Source organism: Nematolebias whitei, chromosome 3 (assembly GCF_014905685.2).
Source record: "Nematolebias whitei isolate Nwh7 chromosome 3, NemWhi1, whole genome shotgun sequence".
NCBI classification, from domain to species: domain Eukaryota; kingdom Metazoa; phylum Chordata; class Actinopteri; order Cyprinodontiformes; family Rivulidae; genus Nematolebias; species Nematolebias whitei.
Window position 1 is genome coordinate 1,311,130 of NC_056500.1, and position 23,120 is coordinate 1,334,249.

A 23,120-nucleotide genomic window follows, 5' to 3' on the forward strand; every position below is an offset into this window, starting at 1 on the left:
TTTTTTTTTTTTTTTACAGACTTCCTGCCATCTCTCAGTAACTTCCTTGTTTGAATAACATTTTCCCTTGACTGAGCTGGGCGCTTATGGCTTCTAGCACCCTTCCCTCTTGGGGGGCAGGTTTTTTTCACACACAGTGAATGCCCTCAGGTAATCACATGTACCAAACCTCTTGCTCAGGGTTTCAAATTCCCTACCATAACTCCACCCACTGTGTCATCATGTGACCAGAAGTCTAACCTGAATGACCAACAAGGTACTTTCGAGGACCATCCCAAGATAGACATGCATTAATTTCTTCAGATCGTTTGTGTCGTCACTGTATTTTGTGCCTGATGCACAGACCTGTTCATGTGTTCAGCGATAATGGAAAACGCATGGAGAATTTCTTGCGATGCAACTTTCAAGTTAAAAGCGATTGTTCTGGCTGTCGAAGAAGGAAACGGCGCTGCCGCCCGTACGCTTTGCATCAACGTGTTGATGATCAGGCATTGTATTGGAGACGCAAAGCAGTCAAGTCTGGTACGTTTGAATAAAAGTTTTTAAATTATTTTTGTGAGACATCTTTCTGTGTACGGTAAATATGCGTTTAAATACCGGAATCTCATTTTAAACTCTCATCTGAATGGCGACAACAGGGGGGGTTCTACCCCCTCCCCTTCATTCATGACAGCTCAGCAGAGAAGTCGTCAGATTTATTTTTAAAGCGTTCAGTCGGTTAAGACTGTTACATATTTAAAGTTAAAAAAAAAAATTCTGTGTACAGTAAATATGTTTAAGCATCAATATCTCATTTAAGCTCAAACGTCGCAGAGGAGACGATGGGAGGGAGGTGCTATCTCCGTTCCTCCTCCTCATATGAGCTCTGCGGAGCAGAAATTACGTTAATTCTTTTTAGAACATACTTTTAAAACCAGCAGCTGTTAACAAAAGTGTTTAGCAATAAAAATCATGGTACTAATTTATTGAATATTTACCATATTTTACTGGTACTATTTTACTTTCAGTCACATGACCTCGATAAGACTTCTGGGTAATATTTACAGGTATACAATTTTTAAATAATTTTGGTTGTGTAGGTGTTTGGCACAATTCTGTCCAGTGATTATGCTTAGATAGTTCTTGTGTTCATTTTATAGGTTTAATAGTTTTAACTAGTGGTGTAACGGTACATGTGGGTGTATTTTAACAACCAGGAGCAGTTGATCAACATCTCAAAAGCTCAAATACCTAAACTACAGCCCCACATCTCAAATGCGTTGAAAAGGAGGTGCCATGGACCAATTCCTGTAAACCTGGTGGCGGTGCTCAAATACCTGACCGCCGAAATCCTGGAGCTGGTGGGGAACTTGGCTCGTGACAACGGGAGGACCGGGATCATCCCCCGTCACCTTCAGCTGTCTGTCCATGGTGACGAGGAGCTTGGCAGCCGTGGGAGGAGTGACCGTCGCTCAGGGAGGAATTCTGCCTGGCATTCGGACAGTCCTGCTGCCCAGGATGACCCAGACCCGCCGGATCTGACAGCAAGCTGGATCCAGGTGGCCGGATCGGTATCTGTGGCCAGATTCTTTGGATTTGCTGCAGGAGATCCTTCCTGCCCACAGCTGTCAGCATCCAACAACTCGAACGAAACCAGGATGATGAGCTATGACGACACTTAATTTCCCTTCAGGATTATTAAAGTATTTTTGAATTTGAATTTTTCAATTGAACCATTTCTGTACAGCATGTTTGGTTCGGTCACGTGTGTACCAGTTCAGTAATTTTTTCACTCATTAAATTTTATTAACGAGAGATTATGTGCCGTGGAACTAAAGTTCCCAAGCGTGTTTCAGCACGGCGCTATCATCTTGCTGCACGCGGCAACAAACAAACCATCTCGTTGTGGTCTCCTGTTGGGGAACATCATGTCTTTCTTGTTAAGACAAGTGAACAAATCCAAAGCTGTGTGTCGATGTTGTTTCACGGAGATTGGATCTGCAGCAGCAACATGTCGAACTTGTTAACGCACTTGAAACGACATCATCCAAGCGTGAACGTAGTTTGGTGCAAACATTGATAACAGCAGCATTTAAACAACCTTTTATCAGGTCATTCAGATCGGTCCAAAGCAATAACACAAGCTGTAGGAGTTTTTAAAGCTCTGGATCTACGTCCAAATGTTGTTGATGCGCTGGTTTCAAGCTTAAAGTTGTTGAGCCCCGCTGCCTTCGACATCCTTCACGTCAACACTTCAGCCAAAAAGTTGTAGCAGCACTTTACGATAAAGCTAAAACTAATTGTCAACAAGCCCGACCCCAGATTTAAAGCCCTGCCACATCGATGATGAGTGAGAGAGAATATTCAACCACCTCATATGATGACCGTTCAAGAAGAGGTATTGTTAATGTATTATTGTGATGTAATTAACTTTTTTAAATTTAAAATTATAATCTTATTAACTTTTTTTATCTGTTGTTTGCAGTCTGAGGATGATCGCAGCTGAGTCTTCTTCATTCCACCAGATCACCTCCAGCTAAGAAGTCTGTAATGACTGAACTTGTTTACTTGACATATTTTCAAAATAAACGTTTTGTAAGTCTTTATTTTGTCTTTTTTGTACCGAAAATTAACTGCACTGAGCCCTCCTTGAAACTGAACTGAACCGAAATGTGATTTTAGCGTACCGTAACACACCTAGTTATAACCATGAGTCAGTCAGACAGACAGCAAAGCATCATGGAGACTTCTGAAGGTCATGCAGTTTGAATGTGTGTTGAAAGCAAGTTATATTCTGTGAAACGCCATCCATTGGCTGATTCTTGTACCACAACAAGAAAGCTGCACACTGCCAGAGCTGGCTGGGCACAGATCCTAATGATGAACGGTGGATGCCCATGGCTAAATAACCAGAGCGTCTTATTTATATACAAAATTATGATTTATCTCATATTTAGTATGTGCTGTTTAGAGACAGACTGTTCTGTAGCCTGAGAATTACGGTAGTTGCACAAACATCTCTCTTGATTTTGAGGTCCTCCTGCACCTCGGAGGTGTATTTTCTTTCTGAACCAGTCCCTCTGGTGGGAGGATAGCTTCTCCTCTAAGGAAAAATAAAAATAAAACTCAGTTGTTTGTTGTGTAACCAAACAACACAAGCAAACATTATCAAGAATATGGATTTACCTGATGTAGCATTGTTCAATGGCTACGTATTACCACGGAGTGGGAAGCCCGACATCATCCTCGTCAGTACTGGTTCTCTCAGCGACTGGTGTCGAGCTGTTAGCCGAAGCGATCCTGCTTAACGTCAAATCCATCAACTTGTAACTGAAATCCGGCTTTAAGTTTTGTTATCTGGGCTTTCAGCGCAGAGGAAAGACCTTACCGACAGCAGTCCCAGGCAGCATTAGGCAAATGTACAAAATTCACAGCGCCACCTAATGACCTGACATGGCAACTACAGCAGTGTAAAAGGGGTCTCGGAGTGGAGATTTTCAAGGGAACCCCTACGGAGGTGTGAAATGCTCCGCAAGTGTGAAGTGACACATGCGCACTACAGGCCAAAGTTTTTCTGCACGAACTGTTATAATAAATGGTGGAGAGCAATGTGTTTGCTACTCATACCCGTACTTTTAACCCAATTTTTGGCTTTCATTCATTCTGACATGCACCAGATTAAACAGTCCCATTTGCAGCCACCAGAGGCGCAAGAGGGCTCTCTAGGCTTTTGACAACTACCGGTACCACCAGTAGGCAAACCAATATCTGTTGATCTTGTCCCACTAAAAGGGCCGTTAAGGCTCTAACACCCACAGGCTGACTTTAACGCTGAGAGGAAGAGGCTGTGGTTCGCTCTTCTTCCGGTTAAACATGGAGCAACTTTCCGCTCATAAATTGAAGCAGTTCGACGACACACGTGCTGCACACTAGTTCACACAACACAGATACACATGAACCCTGTCTGTGGGCGTAACCAGCGCCATAGAGATGCACCTATACGGCAGCTCTATATGGCTCTGAGCGTAACCACGTATGTCTGTTTGCCATATGTCTGTGTTTTACCTACCTGCGTGCTGAAACCACGTGTCACGTTACAGCCAATCACCGAAACTTGAGACCAAAAGAAGAGGCATGTTTTGATCCATACACCAACTGAAGCAGTTCGGTCGGTACCATAAAAGAACCAAAGTTCAGTACTCAGCCCTATCCCTGTGCCAAAACATCATTCAGAGTACGGAGAGAGAAGACGAGACAAACATCAACAAAGCAAAAGAGAAAAATGCCAACAAAAAGGAGATCTTACTCTGCAGAGTTTAAGCTGCAGGTGATTGAATACGCACCTGAAAATGGCAATCAGGCTGCTGATCGAAACTTTAAAGTAAGTGAGAAGCTCGACAGGGACTGGAGGAAGACGGAGGTCGCTTTAGCTGCGATGAAGAGAACGAAGAGGGCTAATCGCAGCAGTATTGCAAGGTGGCCCGCTCTGGAGGAGAGGGTGAAGAAATGGGTGCTGGAAGAGAGCACTGCTGGTAGAGGTTTGTCCACGGTGCAGCTTTGTCTCCACGCCATGGTTGTTGCTAAGGAGATGGAGATATACAACTTCGTTGGTGGACCGTCCTGGTGTTTTTGTTTCATGCAGCAGAACTGTCTCTCCATCAGAGCGTGGACGTCTTGTGTGTCAGAGGCTGCCCACAGACTTCACAGAGAAGATGGAGAGCCTCCGTGCATTTGTGAAGAAGTAGGTAGAGGAGCACAGCATCTCTCCGGATCATATTATTAATATGGATAAAGTTCCCCTGACATTTGACATCCCGATGGGGCGACGTGTGGCACAGAAAGGGGAGAAAACTGTTAGCATAGTCACCACTGGGCATGAAAAGTCCCACTTCACTGTGGTGCTGGCGTGCTGTGCAGATGGCTCCAAACTCCTCCCACATTTCCTCCCAGGCTCTCATTGAGATGGCAGCTTCTGTTTCTCCTCCCCTGTTTTTTTCATTCTTCCTGCTCTGCTCTGTGTGTCTGAAGTGCCTGGGTCTCATCTCCCGAACATAAATTAAGAAGATTATGGATTTGGTATCGTGGGCGTTCAACTCTATTGATAAGATTTTTTTCATCAAAACGACAAGGTCCTGGGGAACCGGCATGTCCAGCTGACACTCGCGCTGTGGGGTACATCATGGATCTGTGGGGAGTGTGGCAGATGATGTGCCTCTCAGTTCTGTCTCAAGAAGATGTTGAAGACGTTTACATATTTGGATTTATGATAGCAGGGTCTCTGCTTTTTGGCATCGGCGGGGCTCTGTTTGATCGACTTTTGAAGAAGACAGCGGGAGCAGTTTTGGCCATGGAAAAGCTTCCGAGTCAGTGTGAAGGTCTGGTCCTCGCTGTGGGAACTTTAAATCATCTGGTCTATAAGCTTAACCGTAAGGTGGAGGCAATTGAGAATCGCAGACCACCTGCGGCTTCTGGGACTTGTCAGCGTGGTGGGTTCGACCTTGAAGGAGACTCATAACATGGATCAGTGGAATGTAATCCCACAATTAGGCATTTTCGGAACCAGAATGCCCAGATGGACTCATGGCTGGAAAAAAAATCTGTCTGCCTGAAGAAAAACAAAAATCAAGCTTATCTGACTCAGACTCCCAACGGCCTCGGAGACAGGCCGACTATCAAATTTCTCCTGGGACATGAGCACCCAAGGACAAAAGCTTCATCTATCCCCCCCAAGAACTTTCTGTACAATCTTATCAGAACTGCTGGCTGGAACAACATCTTCAGAAACTGTGGCTGATCTGAAAAAAAAAAACGCTCATGGACAAATCTCAACACCTCGAAGTCAAATGCAAATGTAATCATGTTTTAATTGAGCTGCTGGTAGAGTTTTTTGATGTCTCAAATCGTGTCCTGATGGACAAGATGTGAAAGATCTTTTTTTGTAATACCACTATCTACCCTCATGTTTCTCCCCCTTTTCACATCTAAGATTATTATCTGATAAGGATAAAATGGCCGCGCTCTCCTGTAGTTGCAGCTTCGTGCACTCCGCCCATCTTTCGGACGACTGTACGTACATGTTCGCGTTGTACCTCGGTGCAATTCCAATAAAGTTTATTCTGATTCTGAAACTGCCACTGATGGTCATCTTTAAAAGAATTACTATGCCCAGAGAATAATTCCCCCCGTGCATACTTGTGGCAGTTAACGAAAAGGGGTGTATGGATCAGGACATGAACTTTTGGCTAACGAAATGCTACAGCAAGCGTCCGGACGCATTCTTTAAAACGTGCAAAGCCCTGCTCGTCATGGACAGTATGCGCGTGCACATAACGCCACAGTTCAAGAAGAAAATTAAACCACGCAACTCCTTGCCTGCCATCATGCCCGGAGGCTTAACACAAGTGCTCCAGCCTCTGGACATCTCTGTGAACCGGAGCTTTAAAGCTGCCTTGCGCCGCCTGTGGGAGGAGTGGAAGTTGAGCGGGGAGCTCGGCTACCTGAAGATGCGCCATGCTACTTTCCAGCGAGTCCTTGGCTGGATCGACAAGGCGTGGCCCTCAGTTACTGCAGAAACCGTCCTGTCAGGATTCAGGGAGGCCGGATTATCAGCTGGAGCTGATGTGGAGTCCGATGACAACCCCGTGGAGAAAGAGGAGACAGGGCTTCATCTTCCTCGGGAGTTGGCAGAGCTCTTCACTAGCGACACCGAGGATGAAGACTTTACTGGATTCAGCAATGTCAAATGAAAAAAATAAAAAACACAAATTGGTGTGTATGTTATTAATATGACTTGTTGGCTTGGTGGGCGTGTTATGTTAAACCGCTTCATTTTGCCATGTTTTGACCATTAAAGTGCATTTATTAAGGAAAAGTTAAACAAACACAGCTTTACTATAATGTCAAACAAATAGTTTTTAGGTGTTAATCTTGTTAAATTTCGAACAACTGCAACAGCGAGCGAGTCTTCGCGTGCCTCCCCCTTCAGCCACCATTTGGCAGCCACCATTTGGCAGCCAATCGATGTTTGGCACAACACAATGCGTAATAAATGCGCCTTATACAGGGAAACAACTTGTTTATGTTTTTCCCCACTTTATTAGACATTTTTGGACTGATGTGACTTATACGCCAGAGCGACTTATACGGCGGAAAATATGGTACTTTATCTGTTCTGTCTGGATCAGGCCTCTCGTAAGTGAGTCCTCATGGCTCAATGAGACTAGCCTGTATAAATAAAGGTTGAATTAAAGTAAATTATCTGCAGTCATATGCTCACTGTTATCTGAAAATATGCACATTTGAAATGTATTGTAATTTTATCTGCAATTCACAAGGATTTGTGGGCAAACTTTTATTTCCCTTAATATAGAAAACAAGTGGGTGTGGGCTTTTGTAGTCACCATAAAAGGGATCCATTCAGCAGCTGTGGCAGCCATTTTGTGCTGTAACATTCACTGCATGCATTCTATTAAATGAGGACTGGTATTGGGGAAAATATTGAGAAGACTAGTTTTTTTTTGTTTTTTTTAACCATCTATTGTTTAAGATGGTACGTGTATCTAGCCAGTAATGCTCAGTCAGGTCATCTGGACAGTTTCTTTTTTGTAGGAAGACGTTTTGCCCTCTATCCGGAGGACTTCATCAGTCTGAGGAGTCCCAAGTAAACTGTTTCCCCGCTAAGCAGTAAACTCCTTAAGTGGACCACCCAGTTTGCTGGAGATAAGATGGTTTCTGGGGACTGTCCCGTCCCCCTTCACAGCCACAGTAGCTATGTTTACCTGCGCAACATTTTTTGACTGGATTGAAATGTTTTCAGATTAAATAATTCAAATGTGTTGTTTACACGGGCTCAATCTGTTCATGACGAGCGTTTACACGCAGTGGGCTTTGTTCTGAACAGCAGTACTGACATGTGCAGAGTGGTGAACTCTCCTTAAAGAAACCACCGAAGAAGTTCTACTTCTGGTTTACTTCCTGGATGAACGTAAACAAAGCTGAGCACCAAAATGGACCCGCGACAGGTTTTAATGACGTGGAGACGTTGCTGCACTCTCTGACTGATCTACAGGTGACACGGATCATTCTGAGCTCTTTCAAGGTTTCTAGAAGAAATGTTGTCGCTCACTGACCAGTTTTACTTCCCTGACATGCTAATGTTATTAGCATTAGCCTGGAGGAAATGGCTAAGTCGCACATGCGCAGTCAGGCCAGTTTTTCACCATCAGATAAAAACGAACAGATCAAGCGTTTACATGCGCACCGTTCGGGTTATGAATCGGCGTAAACCACCCGTTTCGTTCTGTTCACATTATTTCTGATCACGCTGAATCAACAAAAAATAACCCGAATGAGGTGTTTACATGACACGCTTTTGTTCCGAACGGCCGTTTGATCCGGTTACTTATGTCACGTAAACATAGTTAGTGGCTGCCTGCCTGGGAGGAGTCGACAAGGGACAGGACAGCCCCCAGAAACCATCTCATCTCCAGCAAACTGGTTGGTCCACTTAAGGAGTGTACTGCTTAGCGGGGAAACAGTTTCCTGGGACTCCTCTGGCTGATGAAGCCCTCTGGATAGAGGGAGAAATGTCTCTACAAAAATAAACTGTCCAGATGACCTGACTGAGCATTGTTGGATTTGGTACCTGGATGATAGAGCATGAACTTTGATACGTGCATCTATGTTCCCAGTGTTTTAAAGAAACTCACTGTTTTTAGCAAATGAAGAAAGTAGTGCGACATCATCCTTTCTCAAAAAAATGCATTACACAACAGTTTTCAGAGAAATGTCATGTTTAGATTTAAAAATAACTTATTTATTACTAAATAGACATAATTAAAATTTGATCCAACAGTTGAAGGAAATGGAGCTACTGTTTCAGTGCCAGGGGTGGAGTATCTATGATACGCTGGTGAAGATTCTCAGTCATCCAGGACATGTTGCATTCAAAAAACGTTCAATACAAAACAACTGGACTCTATTTGAAAACGTCTTCTGTTACAAGTAAAGTCCAGTTGTTTGATATTGAACGCTTGTTGAACGTATCTATGATCTTTGGAGAAGTATAAGAAACGGAGAGTTTTCTTCATAAACCTAGGCTAGTTCTATTCCAAACATGTAAATGCAGAACCGCCATGGTTCAGAGAGCTTTGAATTAGTCGTTCATCTCTACAGTTCCCTGTTGCTGCAGTGGTCCATGCTTGGCAGTAATACTCGGGGGGGGGGGGCAGACTGCTGATGTGGGGGAGGGGTGCTGACGCCATGCCTATATGGCCCCGGCTCTGTTGTGCTAGCTTTAGTTCGTTCCAGCAGTCTCACCTAGACTTTAGATGCATCGGTGATTATTTAGGGTTGTTAGAGTTCTGTCAAAGCTATAGGAGCACGATCAGTTCTTTGATTACCCCAGTCTTCATGTTGTCTTCAGGGATCCTTGTATCTATGTTTATTTAGTGCTGGTCATCATTTGTACATTTTATTTTTGTAGCTATGACACAGATCTCCCTCCAAAGTGCATAGTTAAAAAGTACCATGTGCTTTCTGGATTCACATGGGAACTCCTGGCTCTGCCCCCCTCCCCCATTTCCCTTCCCTTCTTTTACCCTCTCTCTCGCTGAGCTCCCATTGGTGCAAGAAAACCCATGCGTAATACTTGAGCAGCGGTAGGTTAAGATTTAGACTGTTGATTTAGAGTTTAATTCATCTTTGACTTTTCATTTTTAAGTTTTTGACATGATGGAACTCTTTGGTTCAGTTGATCTTTAATTTATGTATAATCTGCTTATATAACACAAAGACATCACAAAATAAAATGGTGATCGATGTGTGGTTTGCGTTTTAATATTAACATTGTATATTAGAAACTTGTGTTGGAGAAAAAATATAAATTTCTGTATTTGTAGGTTGAAGATTTATTGAGAAAATACAAGTTAGATGAAGAACAGGAAGGAAATGGATGGACAAAAAAAGTATGTCACAGGAGGAATTATAAAAACTGCAGCTTGGCTCAGAATAACTCCGTCTTAGCTCAAATATGTTTGACATTATTAGTGTTTCCGTGTATCTTAGATCTTTTAGCTTGCTGTTTGGCGTTTGTTTAGTGCATATCAGATCCTTGCATACCGTTTCTTTTTACACTTTATATTTTTGCTATTGTTGGATGTAATTGGGATCCTGTGTACACAATTTAGTTCCACCTCATGTACCTCATGTGATGTGAATGACAATAAAGGAACTTGAACTTGAACTTGAACAACACACCCCAAAATGTCTACTGGTAAGAAAAAGCATAAAATAAGAACTGGTTTGCAGATTGTGCTTGATGGGATTGTGAACACTTCTTTCCAGGCTATAGCTGACGTGCAGCTAAACGCTGACTCCAGTGTCGCAGCACATCTAGCATCTAGCACGTGGTAGGTTTTAAAAATAACCCTACTATATATTATATTAGCAATCATAATTATTTACCCCATAGGATTGTAAACCTCTCACTTTAGCCCTCGTAGCATGTTTTAGGCTGTGGCGGGTCGTTTTTGTCACGAGTCTGTCACAAAGCTAACACCCAGTCTGACTTGTAAATGTAAAATAAAAAACAACTCCAAGAAGAACCTAAAAAGACTTATCTTGAAACCTCAAAGCCAGAGTGTTATACCATTAGGGGCTTGTTTCACATTTTCATTCTTCACATTGTTAAACAATTAAACCTTCCATAAAATTGCCTTCACAGCTGGAATCAGTTTTGAAGGGAAATCATTCATGAAGGTCTTAGTCAGTGGAGTGGCATCAACTCTTCTGTTTCAAGAAATAACTAGAATGACTTGATGAAATAACTGATCGCAATTAGAATTATGACACATCGTCATCATCCTCCCAGCAGACCGAGGAAGGTGCACAGTGATTTTGAACCAGAAAGACTATCATGAGAAAGTTATGACACTCCTTAGTGACTTAACCACTTATGAACCTCTGAAAAGAGATCCAGGAAGTGGTTACAAGAAGAAATTGATAGATTGCCTGAAAAATTTGGAGCAGGACAAGGCTATTGACCGTTTTCTGTACCACAGACTGTACCCAGGGGAGGCCACACCTAGTCTGTATGGTTTACCTAAAATCCACAAACAAGGTGTACCTTTAAGACCAATTGTTAGCATGATTAACTCTGTCACTTACAATGTTTCCAAATATCTGGCGTCTGTACTCATCCCTTTAGTTGGCAGCTCAGAACACCACATACAGAACACCATGGACTTTGTGGACAAGGTGAGGGATGTCATCATGGAGACTGATGAAACAATGGTCTCTTTTGATGTCACATCACTCTTTACGTGCATTCCTGTTGATGATGCAGTAGAGGTGGTCAGTTTAAAATTAAAATCAGACACCACTCTGAGCAGCAGGACCACGCTTTCCACAGAACAACTGTGTCAACTCTTGAAACTGTGCCTGCAGTCAACCTACTTCACATATGGGGAGCAATATTATAGGCAGAAACATGGGTGTGCTATGGGGTCTCCAGTTTCTCCTATTGTTGCCAACCTGTACATGGAGGAGGTAGAAAAGAGAGCCTTGACGTCCTTTTCAGGGACACCACCAAGTCATTGGTTCAGGTATGTTGACGACACCTGGGTTAAAATTAAATCTCAGGAAGTCCAACATTTTACTGACCACATCAACTCTGTGGATAAATACATCAAGTTCACACGAGAAGATGTAAAAAATGGCACGTTGGCTTTCTTGGACTGTGAGGTCTCAGTCTCTGATAGAGGACATTTGCAAACTGAGGTGTACCACAAACCCACCCACACAGACCAGTATTTGCAGTTTGACTCCCATCACCCTTTGGAGCACAAGTTAGGAGTCATCAGGACTCTGTACCACAGAGCAGACAGCGTCCCCACTAGCTCAGGAGCCAGGCAGAAGGAGAAATCCTACACAAGACAGGCTCTAGAGCAATGTGGATATCCTAAATGGGCCTTCCTGAAAGCAGAGAAGAAACCCAAACAGGACTCCAGTCAGCCATCAGGTGAAAAGGAGGAACCCAGACCCAGACCAGTGGTCATTCCAGATGTTGAGGGGGTATCAGAGAAACTGAGACGTTTATTTTCTAAACATAACGTCCCAGTGGCTTTTAAACCCCAAAATACATTAAAGACTGGTTCATCCCAAAGATCCAGTCCCCCGGCACAAACAGAGTAATGTTGTGTATGTTGTTCAGTGTCAGGAGGGTGATCAGTCTTACATCGGGGAAACTAAACAGCCACTGGCCAAAAGGATGGACCAGCACAGAAGATCTACATCATCAGGCCAGGACTCTGAGGTCTACACTCATCTCCAGGCCAGCGGTCACTCTTTCAGGGATGAAGATGTTCACATCCTGGACAGAGAGGAACGATGGTTTGAGAGAGGAGTAAAGGAGGCCATCTTTGTGAAAAGAAACCGTCCATCATTAAACAGGGGTGGAGCCTCCAGGTTCAACTGTCCCCCTCTTACAATGCTGTGATTGCTAGTATCACTCAGCCCTCTGTGAACAGTAAACAGCCATCAGGTGCTAATGATCCATTGTTAGGCTGATGGTCCTTCTTGAGCATGCTGGTTCTGGATGTCAACAACAAACTGGTTGATCCACCAAGTTGCTATTTATAAGACTGAAGTTAGTACAGCTCTTCAGACTGAAGAAAGCTTTTGGATGAAAGACGAAACGTTTCTACAATTTCCATTTTTATTTTTTGAACCAGTCCAGAGGACCTGACTTAACTGTTTTAGAATTATTACAGTTTTGAAATACTATTAAAATCTTTTTATTATAATTTTTATGATGAGGGCGACGGCTGCTTCCATAAATTGTACAACAATTTTGACACAAGTCAAAGAGGGAATCAAACTTGTGTACCTTCTCAAAGAGCATTGTGCGTAACGTTGTATTTTATCGTAGCACCCAGCTGCGAGAGAGGATTCCTTAAATATCCAAACGAGCGTTTCTTTGTCGTTGAAACTTCAGGTCTTTGTGCAACATGTAGCTGTTGAAAGCTCAGCGTTGCTGCGCACACCAGACCGGGTGGCCATTTTGAGTTTCAGTGGATCCAGATGCAGGCAGGCAGGGTGGAGGAGGGGACGAGTGCGCACTGTGCACGGTGGAGTTGGAATGCAGCGTCTGCCCTCGCTGGTATTTTTTATTCTGATTTTAGCCCTGGTTGTAAATGTGTGACATTAGAGAACTCTATATGTTTCTATATTGAACATATAAAACGTGCATGTTGGTCTCAACAGAGATCTGTGATCTCAGTGGGATCTGACCGGTTTAATAAAGGGTTAATAAAATAAACAATTTTGTGTTTTTATGTGAACCCAAACACGTCCCTGTGTCACAGCTCCAAAGACATGTCAGGTTTCATGTTTGTCATTTTTTATTTCATCTTTTTTAGCTGAAAAAATTATAGCAACATTGCTCTGTTGTTTCAGTAGAGCAATGGGTAACAAAATAAAACTCTATTTCTTTATTTTGGTTTGTTTTTTAATTATGGAAAACGTGTTTGTGAACAGAGCGCAGGACGTTTACAACTCCAGACTAAACCAGAGTTCCCAGCGCTGTCAGTTGTTCTTGTTTTTGTGGGCGGAGCCTGACACACGATCTGCTCCTGCCTGTGCTCAGCATGCTGCTCACAGTGATGCTGGCGGCCATTTTGTGTTTCTGCAGTGGAAGAAAAGGGGTGGGGGTGGGGCGATGGGTGCAAAGCTACTTTGTTGGGTTTTCTCTGAGCAGAGCTTAAGATAAAAATGTGAAGATGACAAACTAAACTTGTAATGCAAACAACAAGCACTTCCATTATTCATTCATCTTTATTTAAACGGGTTAATCCCATTAAACTAAAGTTTCATCAGTAAATCTGAGTCTGTAATGAGACTTCAGCAAAAGGTGTAGAAGCAACTTGTAACGCACCAGGTGTATGTTGCAGTGTGTATTTACTTTCAACATGTGTTCTTTGTGTTGTTGTAAAGAAAGCCCCCCTTCCTTGGAATGGTTCGGTCCGGTGAACATCAGCCCTCCCTGCTGTGGGGGAGGAACATGCAGGCTGTCGTCTCCGGCTGTGCCCTGCTTGGTTTTTACCGTGTGCAGCTAGCATGAGGCTGTTTGTCTAACCCCCCCCAGTATATGTAAAAAATGTTCGGAAGAAAAATAAATATTTGGCTGAGTTAACCCTTGAATCTCCAGAGCAGTGACTGAACTTGGTTTTGAAGGAATAATGGTGTTACCATCTTTGGGGAAATGGTCTTATTGGATTCAAATAAACTTGTTTTTGAAGGTTTAATTAAAAAAGTATACTTAAAAAGGTAGTCGTGTTATTTTACACTTGGTAAACGAGAGCAAACAGTCAAACGTAGCTTTCTTTAGTCAGGCGTGTTGCAGCAGTTTTTAATGGTTCCCCTCCCCCACTCGTCCCTGCAGGGTTGGTAGTGGTTCGGCCCGGGCTGGGGGAGACGCAGGGCTGTGTCAGAGAAAGAAAGGGTGGGGGCAGCTGCTTTTGGGTTCAGGGGAATTTGGCGCTGTCTGTGCGCAGTTAGCATGTGCGTGTTACATGCTTTGTGCATGTTGCGGTGCTTTATGGTGGTAAAAACTACTTCCGTCACGTTGCAGGCTGTTTTCGCGTTTGTCATATTTTTAGACGATTTGGAGCTTTGATCAATTCAATAAATGATTGATTTAATATAAAATTAGAAAGCTACTTTATTGATACTCGGGTTGAAGTTGGTTTAACACCATAACCTGCTGCAACCTCCAATTCTTAAGCCCCATTTAAACAACTTTAGATATAATTAACGTGTCATTTGTTAAGTGGAGTACCTGTAAAGAGTCATGAGGATTTGTGAAGGGAGGAGCGTGAAATGTGTAAAAATAAAAATGTAAATTTGTTGCCATCCCTCAGGTTTTTACACAGATCAGACTGAGCACTAGTTCTTTATTAGTTTTCACGTTTTCTCCGGTGTTTTTAAATAACTTAATTTCAAATAACATCAGCCATGAGCAGCTATGTAAGCACGCGGGGAACAGTTGGGGAGTAGGTGTCTTGCTCAAGGACACCACGACATGTGGGCATGGCAGGGGAGTTGAACCTGCGACTTTATGGTCCCTATCCCTACACCACAGCGGCCCCTTTGTTAGTTGTTGAGAGAGACTACTTTAGTAAAAGTATACTGTCAAAGATAATCTTGTTGTCACCTAAAGGCCTGCTCACTCGACATTTACTGTGATCTAGACCTTTGGAATTGAATTCAGTCTGAGTAAAGTCCTCTTTAGTCAAAAGGACAGAACTGGGCTGAGGCTGACGTCTGCTGCTCAGGTACACATCGTACCTCAGGTGATCATTCAAAAGATGCACTTCGTTACAGTCTGTCAGATTCATTGGTGTGGCGTGGAGGGCCTCCACATTTTCAATTTCATGAGAACCAATTGCATCAGAGCCAAATACATTCCTAAAACATTACACTTAAAATTAGAATGACAACAAATTACACGTTCTAGTTTGTCCTTGACCTTTTTATTATGAAGTGTCCTCTGTGCCTGTCATGGTTCTTTAAATCAAACAGAGGACAGACTGACACCTCCCCACCCCTGCTCAATGTCAGAATGGTACAGTCCATGCTGGCTATAGATTGCCATACTGTGGACTAGAGTTGGGGGATGGGTGTTGTTGCTATGAGGACAGACTGACCCTCCCCCCTCCCACCCACACACACACACACATCCTGACTCACTGTCAGAATGGTACAGTCCATGCTGGCTGTAGATTCAGTCAGGGCTGAATCTGCCCTGGTGAAAGTCACTAATGATATTCTCATGGCCTCAGACAATGGACTTGTGTCTCTACTGGTCCTGTTAGACCTCAGTGCTGCATTTGATACAGTTAATTTGTTGAATTAGCAAAAAATGTCTTAATCCCGTCATCTGGACCTGTTCCAGAAATGGGTCCAGATGACGTGATTTAGACATTTGTCTACCGGGATGGTTGAGTTTACAAACCCAGAGCTGAATTAACTTAAAACATTTTAGTTAAACGCAGACATGAATGTACTGAATTACAACTTTATTGAAAACGCTGCACGAGAACATTAAACACACCAAGAGCTTCACAGCTCGGTCAAACGTAAAAACAACACAACTTTAATTGGTTCAGTCCGTACGCCAGCACGACGTCACTCAGAGCACAAAGCGTAGAGTTAGAGTGACTAGATCTGCCCAGCCATGGATCGGTCACATTGTCACCGATACCGACGTTTTTCGATATCGGTACCGATATTGATATCAGATCGGTACATCTCTACTTTATAACGTGCATTCTCATTTACTTTGCTTTGTGCTGTATGAGGGGCGGCTGTGGCTCAGTGGTTGGAGCAGTCGTCCTCCAATGCGACAGTTGAGGGTTCTTGGACTACTAGAGGACAAATTGACCTAATTTCCTTAAATGAATTGTTAAAATTGAATAGTTTTCATTTGATTCTATCTTAACATGTGTTTCTTGACCTGCCATTGTGTATCTATTCCTACCAAACCCAGCCGGTCGAAGCAGATGGTCCTCTTGTCCTGATCCTGGTTCTGCTAAAGGTTTCTTCCTCATGAGGGAGTTTTTCTTTCCACTGTCGCCTTCATGCTTGTTCAAGATGAGAGTTCAGTGATGGAGTTAAACTCAAAGCTGCTCCTCACATAAATAATGTTCAGTTATTATTTTATACATGAATGTTTCTGTTAAATTATTATTTTATAGATGAATGTGACTTGGAGCTTTAGAAATAAATTGAATTGAATTGTAGATTACCTTATTGTGGACTGGAGTTGGGGGATGGGTGTTTTTGGTATGAGGACAGACACCCCCCTGCTCACTGTCAGAATGGTACAGTCCATGCTGGCTGAAGGTTTCCACTCTGTGGACCAGAGTTGGGGGATGGGTGTTGTTGCTATGCAACAGTCTGCACAGTCTAATTCCTGTCTGTGCGCTGCTAGCTAAGGTTGATTAGTAATATTCAACGCTCTGCACTTTAAACAGAGCTGAAACAATATTTTACTTGAACTTTTTAAATTATGATTCACTTTCACCCAAAACAAACAAGCAATCCTACTAGGATCACAATAAGCACATTTTATGGTGTTGTGTTTTGCTTCATGGCACAGGAAGCACTGAGCTGGCTTTTCTTTTTGATGTGGTTTAACTAAACTAAAGCTTAAGCTGAGTTCACACCCACTTTAGTTACACACCCTTTTCATAGAGGACACCCCTGCCGGAGGACACATGGACTAGTCCAATCTGGGCCCCTCCTCCTTTCTTTTATGTTCTGCTGCCGCCATCTCAGCTGTTCCCTGTTCACTCAATCAGCAAATGTATGGAAGGCCCAATCCACACCTCCTGCACAAGGTTGACAGTCTTTTTCAGCATGCTTGCACCACTCTTTCCTGTAGGTTCACATTTAATCTAAACTTCTTGTATCTTCTCAAAATTGTTATAAAAATGTGTGACTGTGGGTTTTGATGCAGATTTTTTGTTTGTTTTAATAGAAACCACATTTTTCATATGCATCGGGACTTTGCTGTAAACTCTACTTGCTGGTCAACCATGTCATTAAAAAACACTTGTGGTACCTGGGACATGCACGTCAGCAGCGTGCATGTTTTTATTTTTTGTGTTGACGCTTGCATTTGAATGCAGTAACTTGAGGAAGCAGGTCTCAGAGGTGTCATCGTGTCTCAGGCAGTGGTTGATTATAGACATCACCCAGGTGTGTAACGGTGTCAGCATAGACTGTTTTAAATACGAAACCAATTCTAAGCGTACGGTGCTGTGAAATATTCTCTGTAGTGACAGACAAGTAGTATGCCGTTGGCACTTTTGGAAAAAGGACTGAAATTTAAGGGCCAGTGGTGGGTGTTCTAGCTGTTTGCAAGTGAATATAAAATTGCTGTTAAGTTGTTTTTTTGTTGTTGTTTTCTGCAGCAACCTGGTTTATTACCCGTCCTAGCATTATGAGACTGGTTCCAGTGTGTTTGGATTACTGTATTTAACAAGGCTCCATGTAACAGAGTACTATATATAAATTGTGATCCTTGGGTCAGATGTTAATCTAATGAAGAATTTGTACCTTCAATGAGCTGGTCGTTCTTCACAGTAAACACTTTGTTATGGGCAAACGATCTCATCTGCATATTGGTCAAAAACGGATTGAACTTCAATCTGACAAATTACGTGAAAGAGGTCTTGACGTGAACATCTTGTTGCGTTTTCTAAGTTTTGACCAGTATTTTAATTACTAGGTATATTACCTGTGAGGGATTGTGTCATCCTATTTTGCCGTACTGTTACTGGTCAATCAGCCTTTTCTGTAAAGGCTGCTGATCAGTGGAGCGCACGCCTGATGACGTGAGGAGCTGCAGCTCTTTAAGAGTTTTCAAATCGAACTTGGAAAAAATGTTAAAACCTGCTCAGGTATGTAAACATTAATTGTAAGACTGTGTGTGCCAATCACTGAGTGTGTACGTGTGTTTGTGACTTGAAAGCAATTTATAGTGTTATCTTTTCTGTCATTTTTATTGCATTGTACATCCATTTTTTACTTGTCAAAGGGCTGCAGGTGCGAATTAGCTTTTGCTATAATCTGGTGCAGTGCATCAAAAGGTGACATTATGTTTGAGTTGTACAATAATAATAATAATGTGTTATGTATTGTCATCACTGTATGTTCCCATACAATGGCAAAATTGGCTCTGCTTTTAACCCATCCACCACCAGGTGGAGCAGTGGGCAGCTATGGAAAGCACCCGGGGAGCAACTGGGGATAAGGTGTCCTGCTCAGACACCACCTCAGAGATGTGCAATGACCGGGGATCGGTCCCGAGTCGGCTGTCATGCCCCACACCATATTGTCCCTTTTTAAATAAAGTTCATTTGTAAATTAATAATAATTATAATACTTATAGTAAAGGGAAATTATGCCTCTTTTTGATAACTTGAGCACTGTAAAGAACCTATTTGCATTACTGTTTTGCGTGGGTTCAAGTGTTGTCGCATACACAGGCATTATGAAATCTTGTATCGTTAGACTGTTTTGTTACATGTTAATAGAAATATGAATAGATTTTTGTATATAGCTCATAAACATATCAAAGTTTTGTTTAGTGTAACAAGATCGCATTTGTTTTATTGAATTTCTGCAACCTGTGGTTTATCGGTTCGTGTCCATTATGTGGTTGAGGTGACAAAGGCTCTTTCATTAAACAGTTCTGCAAAATGGTTGCACGCACCAGTCCGTCTTTAAGACCCTCTATCCATTCACAAATCACAGATGAAGACGGCCACTTCCTGCACGGATGTGCGTTTTCAGAAATGAAGGGGGCAGTGCAAAACCAAAAGAGGCATGGAGCAGAACTCAGCTGCGTGGTTGAGGAGCATTCACAAAACATGATCCGTGTTCTTCCATAACAAGCTGGGCGCCCCGCCCTGCCAGCACAACCGAGTGCCCTGCAAGACGGCACCCACGTAGCACTACGTCAGATGTAGCCCCCCCCCCCACTAGAAAACTGTCAGTACAAACTGCACATGCAACACAGGTGTGTCTCCGTACCCCCCCCCCCCCCCCCCCCCCGGGAACCTTTAAAAAAAAAAAAAAATCTGTATCGTACCGGTGTCGGTTCTTGGACGGTTCTTTTTTCAGTGCCAATTTTATGATTGACATCAATTCTAACAAGAAGAAAATTACGTTACACATTGTAGTACAAATATTGAGTTTTATTTTTTTACTTTGGTATTTTTCCATTCCAAGCAGTTTTCTTACATAAAAACAAATAATTTCCAGGTCAAAAGACCAGTTTCAAACCAGTGACACGTCGGTGTCTAATGCTCACTGCTACACACTGAGGACCTTTCACTGAGCAATCCATACACGGACCGACGCAGTTCGGTTGGTGTCATAAAAGAACCTCGGTTCAGTATACAGCCCTCGTGTCGGCAAGGCTTGTCATGATAAACCATAAATCAGTTGATCACATGATAAACGAAAATTATCAACCTCGTTTTCATTTATCAGCTTTATCGTTTCTTCGTCTCTTTTTTTCTACGGAAGACACCAGATGACAAAAGGATCAACTCCGGTGTTCTTCGCTGACCCCTCCCTTTCTCTTTTCTCTTGAAAATCTGTTTCAGTCGTCCAAAATCACGTTTTTGGATCGTTAAAAGTAGCTAAGCTGAGAAGCTAAGCTAACAGGACGACCTCGGGGAAAAAACCTCCGTCTTGTCGAAGCTCCAAAATTCACGGTTGAAACCCGTGCCTTGGTGTAAAAAGTTGTTTTTCTCTGCAAAAAGAAGCTGAGAACCTGTTAAATGATTTTTTTAATTAAAAGCTTTGTGTGAAAAATGCTAAAGAGCTCAAACCACACTGAGCATCCACCATTTTGAGAACTGGTAAAAAGGGAGAGACAGACGGCCCATGTCACGTCGAGGGGCCTCCCTCCCATTTTTTTTTTTTTTTTAAAGACGCTGCTTGCTGCCTCACTATCCATCCTTCGGTTCAAACAGTCTTATACTGCCACCCAGTGGTCAAAAAAGGTACTGCACTCAAAACAAATTAACAAACATTTCTGCTTAAATTTGACAATAATTACTAATTATTGTCAAATTTCAAACAATATTATCGTTTATCGCAATAATTTGAGACCATCGCCCAGCAACATTTTTTCTCATGACAGGCCTAGCCCTACGAAGGCACGTAAACCAGGGGAAACACTGATGATGAAACAACTCACTTTAGTGCTCCTTTGTGGTTTTCTAATTTTTTTTAACTAACTACAAAAGTTGCTTTGCGTCATCGTCGCTTCCGTAATATGCCGTTGTTGTAATTAATCCCGTGAGCGGGTGGTCAAACACTATTGTCATAAGTTCATCACATTATTGAGATGAGGCTTTTTCACGTTGACCGCTCGACTCTTACTGTTTTTCTTGGCGGCACAAGGCGCATCGGAGGTGGACTGTCTTTGACCACCCTCGCCGCCTCGGTCCGTTCAGAAGACACACACGGGCAGAGCGCAAGGACTCGGTCTCACTAAAATATCATCTTCAGACTAACGGGACAATCATATCCTAGCTGGCACCATCCTGGCTAGCTTTGACTCATCTGCAGACTTCAGGTTTAACTTTAGTCATTTATTTTCATAAATCTTAACTTTGTCTCAGCCCCCTTTTTAATTTCTTCAAACCCAGAGAGGACATCCATATCGATCATTAGATTTCTAACACATGTCCTTTTTCATTTATGAAACTGTTACTCAAACATCTTTGAGGTGCTACTAAAGGTTAAGAAGCGCTCTTGTGCATCAAAACCATTCCTCTGTTTTCTTGAGCTGCTTCTCTGTGCAGAGCACGTCACATTGTTCCAGTAGTTCAAGTAAAAATCATTGTTTTCCCTCGTGACTAATAAACTACCTGTTCTATTCTATGTAATACAAAAACAGTGTCAGCAAACAACCATGAAACAAGACTTGCTTAAATAAGTTTGTTACTTTGGAGACGTGGGGGGGTTTAACCTCATTTTGGATGGTCTTCTGGTCTTCTTTTGTCACGATGGAGTTAAAGGTCTTTCAAGGGTTTTGTGTGGGAGTGGTTCTGAAACCTGATGCAGTTCTTCTCAGCTAGCTGCAGAGGTCTCAGCCTGACAACAAGCGGCAGAGCTGACCGCCATTTTGAGTTTGTGCACCAAATCCAGAGCCGGTTATTGAGGCCGCGGGGTGGGGGAGGGGACGGGGTGCTCTGCGCAGTGTGCAATAACATTGGAATGTGAAGTGAAATGATGTCGCTCTTTACGCTGCTCCACCTATTTATGCTGACATTTCTCTTGTTTAGGTTTAGAAACTGTTGATTAAAAATGCCTCATTTTTACTGCAAGAAGTGTTTGATGAGAGAGCAGTGCAGCTTCGGTCCAGACTTGAGCGTGCGCGCCAGCAGTACAAACATGGGTTAGTCCAGATTAGGCTTTGTATTTTTCCACTGAGTTTCAAAAGACAGACCTGGTCAAGTTTGTCTGAACTGTCACATGACTGTGAAGCTAACCAGCTTATTCCTGTCACCAGAACACTGAATGAATTTTATTTTTGTGCCTTCTGCTGCAGACAGCGCTTCTCTACTCCGTGGTTTTCAGTTCACTTCGTCACCGTTAGCTGGTACTTGTCTGAATGTAGCCTACGACTCAACATGTTTCGACCTCATGAAAATTAAACATGGATATCATCAGTATTTCATCACTGCTGTCTTAAATTGTCCAAACTATGTTGAATAAAGATACTGAACCATATTTACCAAAATAAGAAGGTACTCTGCGTCCTGACATGTTTTTACAGAGCAGCTAAAAAAAATTCTGCTTCTTAAGAGAAAACGTTGAAGCATTGCTGTAGAAACATTTACATGCATCATCTGCAAATACTAGTTGGAAACATAAAAATCCTATATATCATTTGGGAAGTTGTTACGTTTGTGATACTAAATGTATTTAGAATTAGTTGAAAACTCTTAAAGTGTCTGTCGATGCAGACCTACAGGCTTGTGTCGGCCTCAGAGCTGGACATGGACTGTTTCATTCATAAAGCTGAGTTCGGGCTAACTGTACTAGCAACATAGTTGTAAAATTAACTAATATTAACAACCTTTTTTTTTCATTCCTCAGGTTTCTGACAAATCTTGCAACAAGTTCATGACCAAGACTCTCTCGTCTTAAGGTAGGACACAGTGAAGACGTTAACTTGTGAAATTCCAACATTGTTTTGTTGCTGAGTGAAAATGTTCCACCTTGACACCTACAAACACTGAAGACCATCTCACACACTCATGTTTAGGGAATGAGCTCAAATAGCATCAAATATATCAAAGTGTAAGAACTAGCCTCATGTCCACAGTATGAGAACCAAACGGTGTACGAAAGTCCTTCATGTTTTGCATAACCTCTCTGCTGCTGGGAGCGCTGGCCCAGTTAGTCGGCTTTGATTCGCTCTCTGCTCAGCCAATTGGTGAACGGGGGGATGGGAGGAAGGCTGGGTTACTGCCGTTGTTAACTCGGTCTCCTTTCTTCTGCTCTCTGGATCCAGACTTAGGTAAACAGGAAATCCATGGGTCAGTCAGGTT

General features: G+C 42.7%; 1 protein-coding gene across 2 annotated transcripts in view; it reads left to right on the plus strand.

Annotated features, from left to right (window-relative positions):
- LOC119430445 (activating transcription factor 7 interacting protein) overlaps nt 1-23,120 on the plus strand; it is a 40,632-nt gene that overhangs the window by 5,698 nt on the left and 11,814 nt on the right. Inside the window, exons 1-2 of one of the 2 annotated variants that reach the window (XM_037697853.1) lie at nt 17,302-17,378; nt 22,666-22,717. The gene's annotated coding sequence lies outside the window, so the exon portion shown is untranslated. Of the gene's footprint in view, nt 1-17,301; nt 17,379-22,665; nt 22,718-23,120 lie in introns of those variants that run through there. The other variant, XM_037697852.1, reaches the window with a different exon arrangement.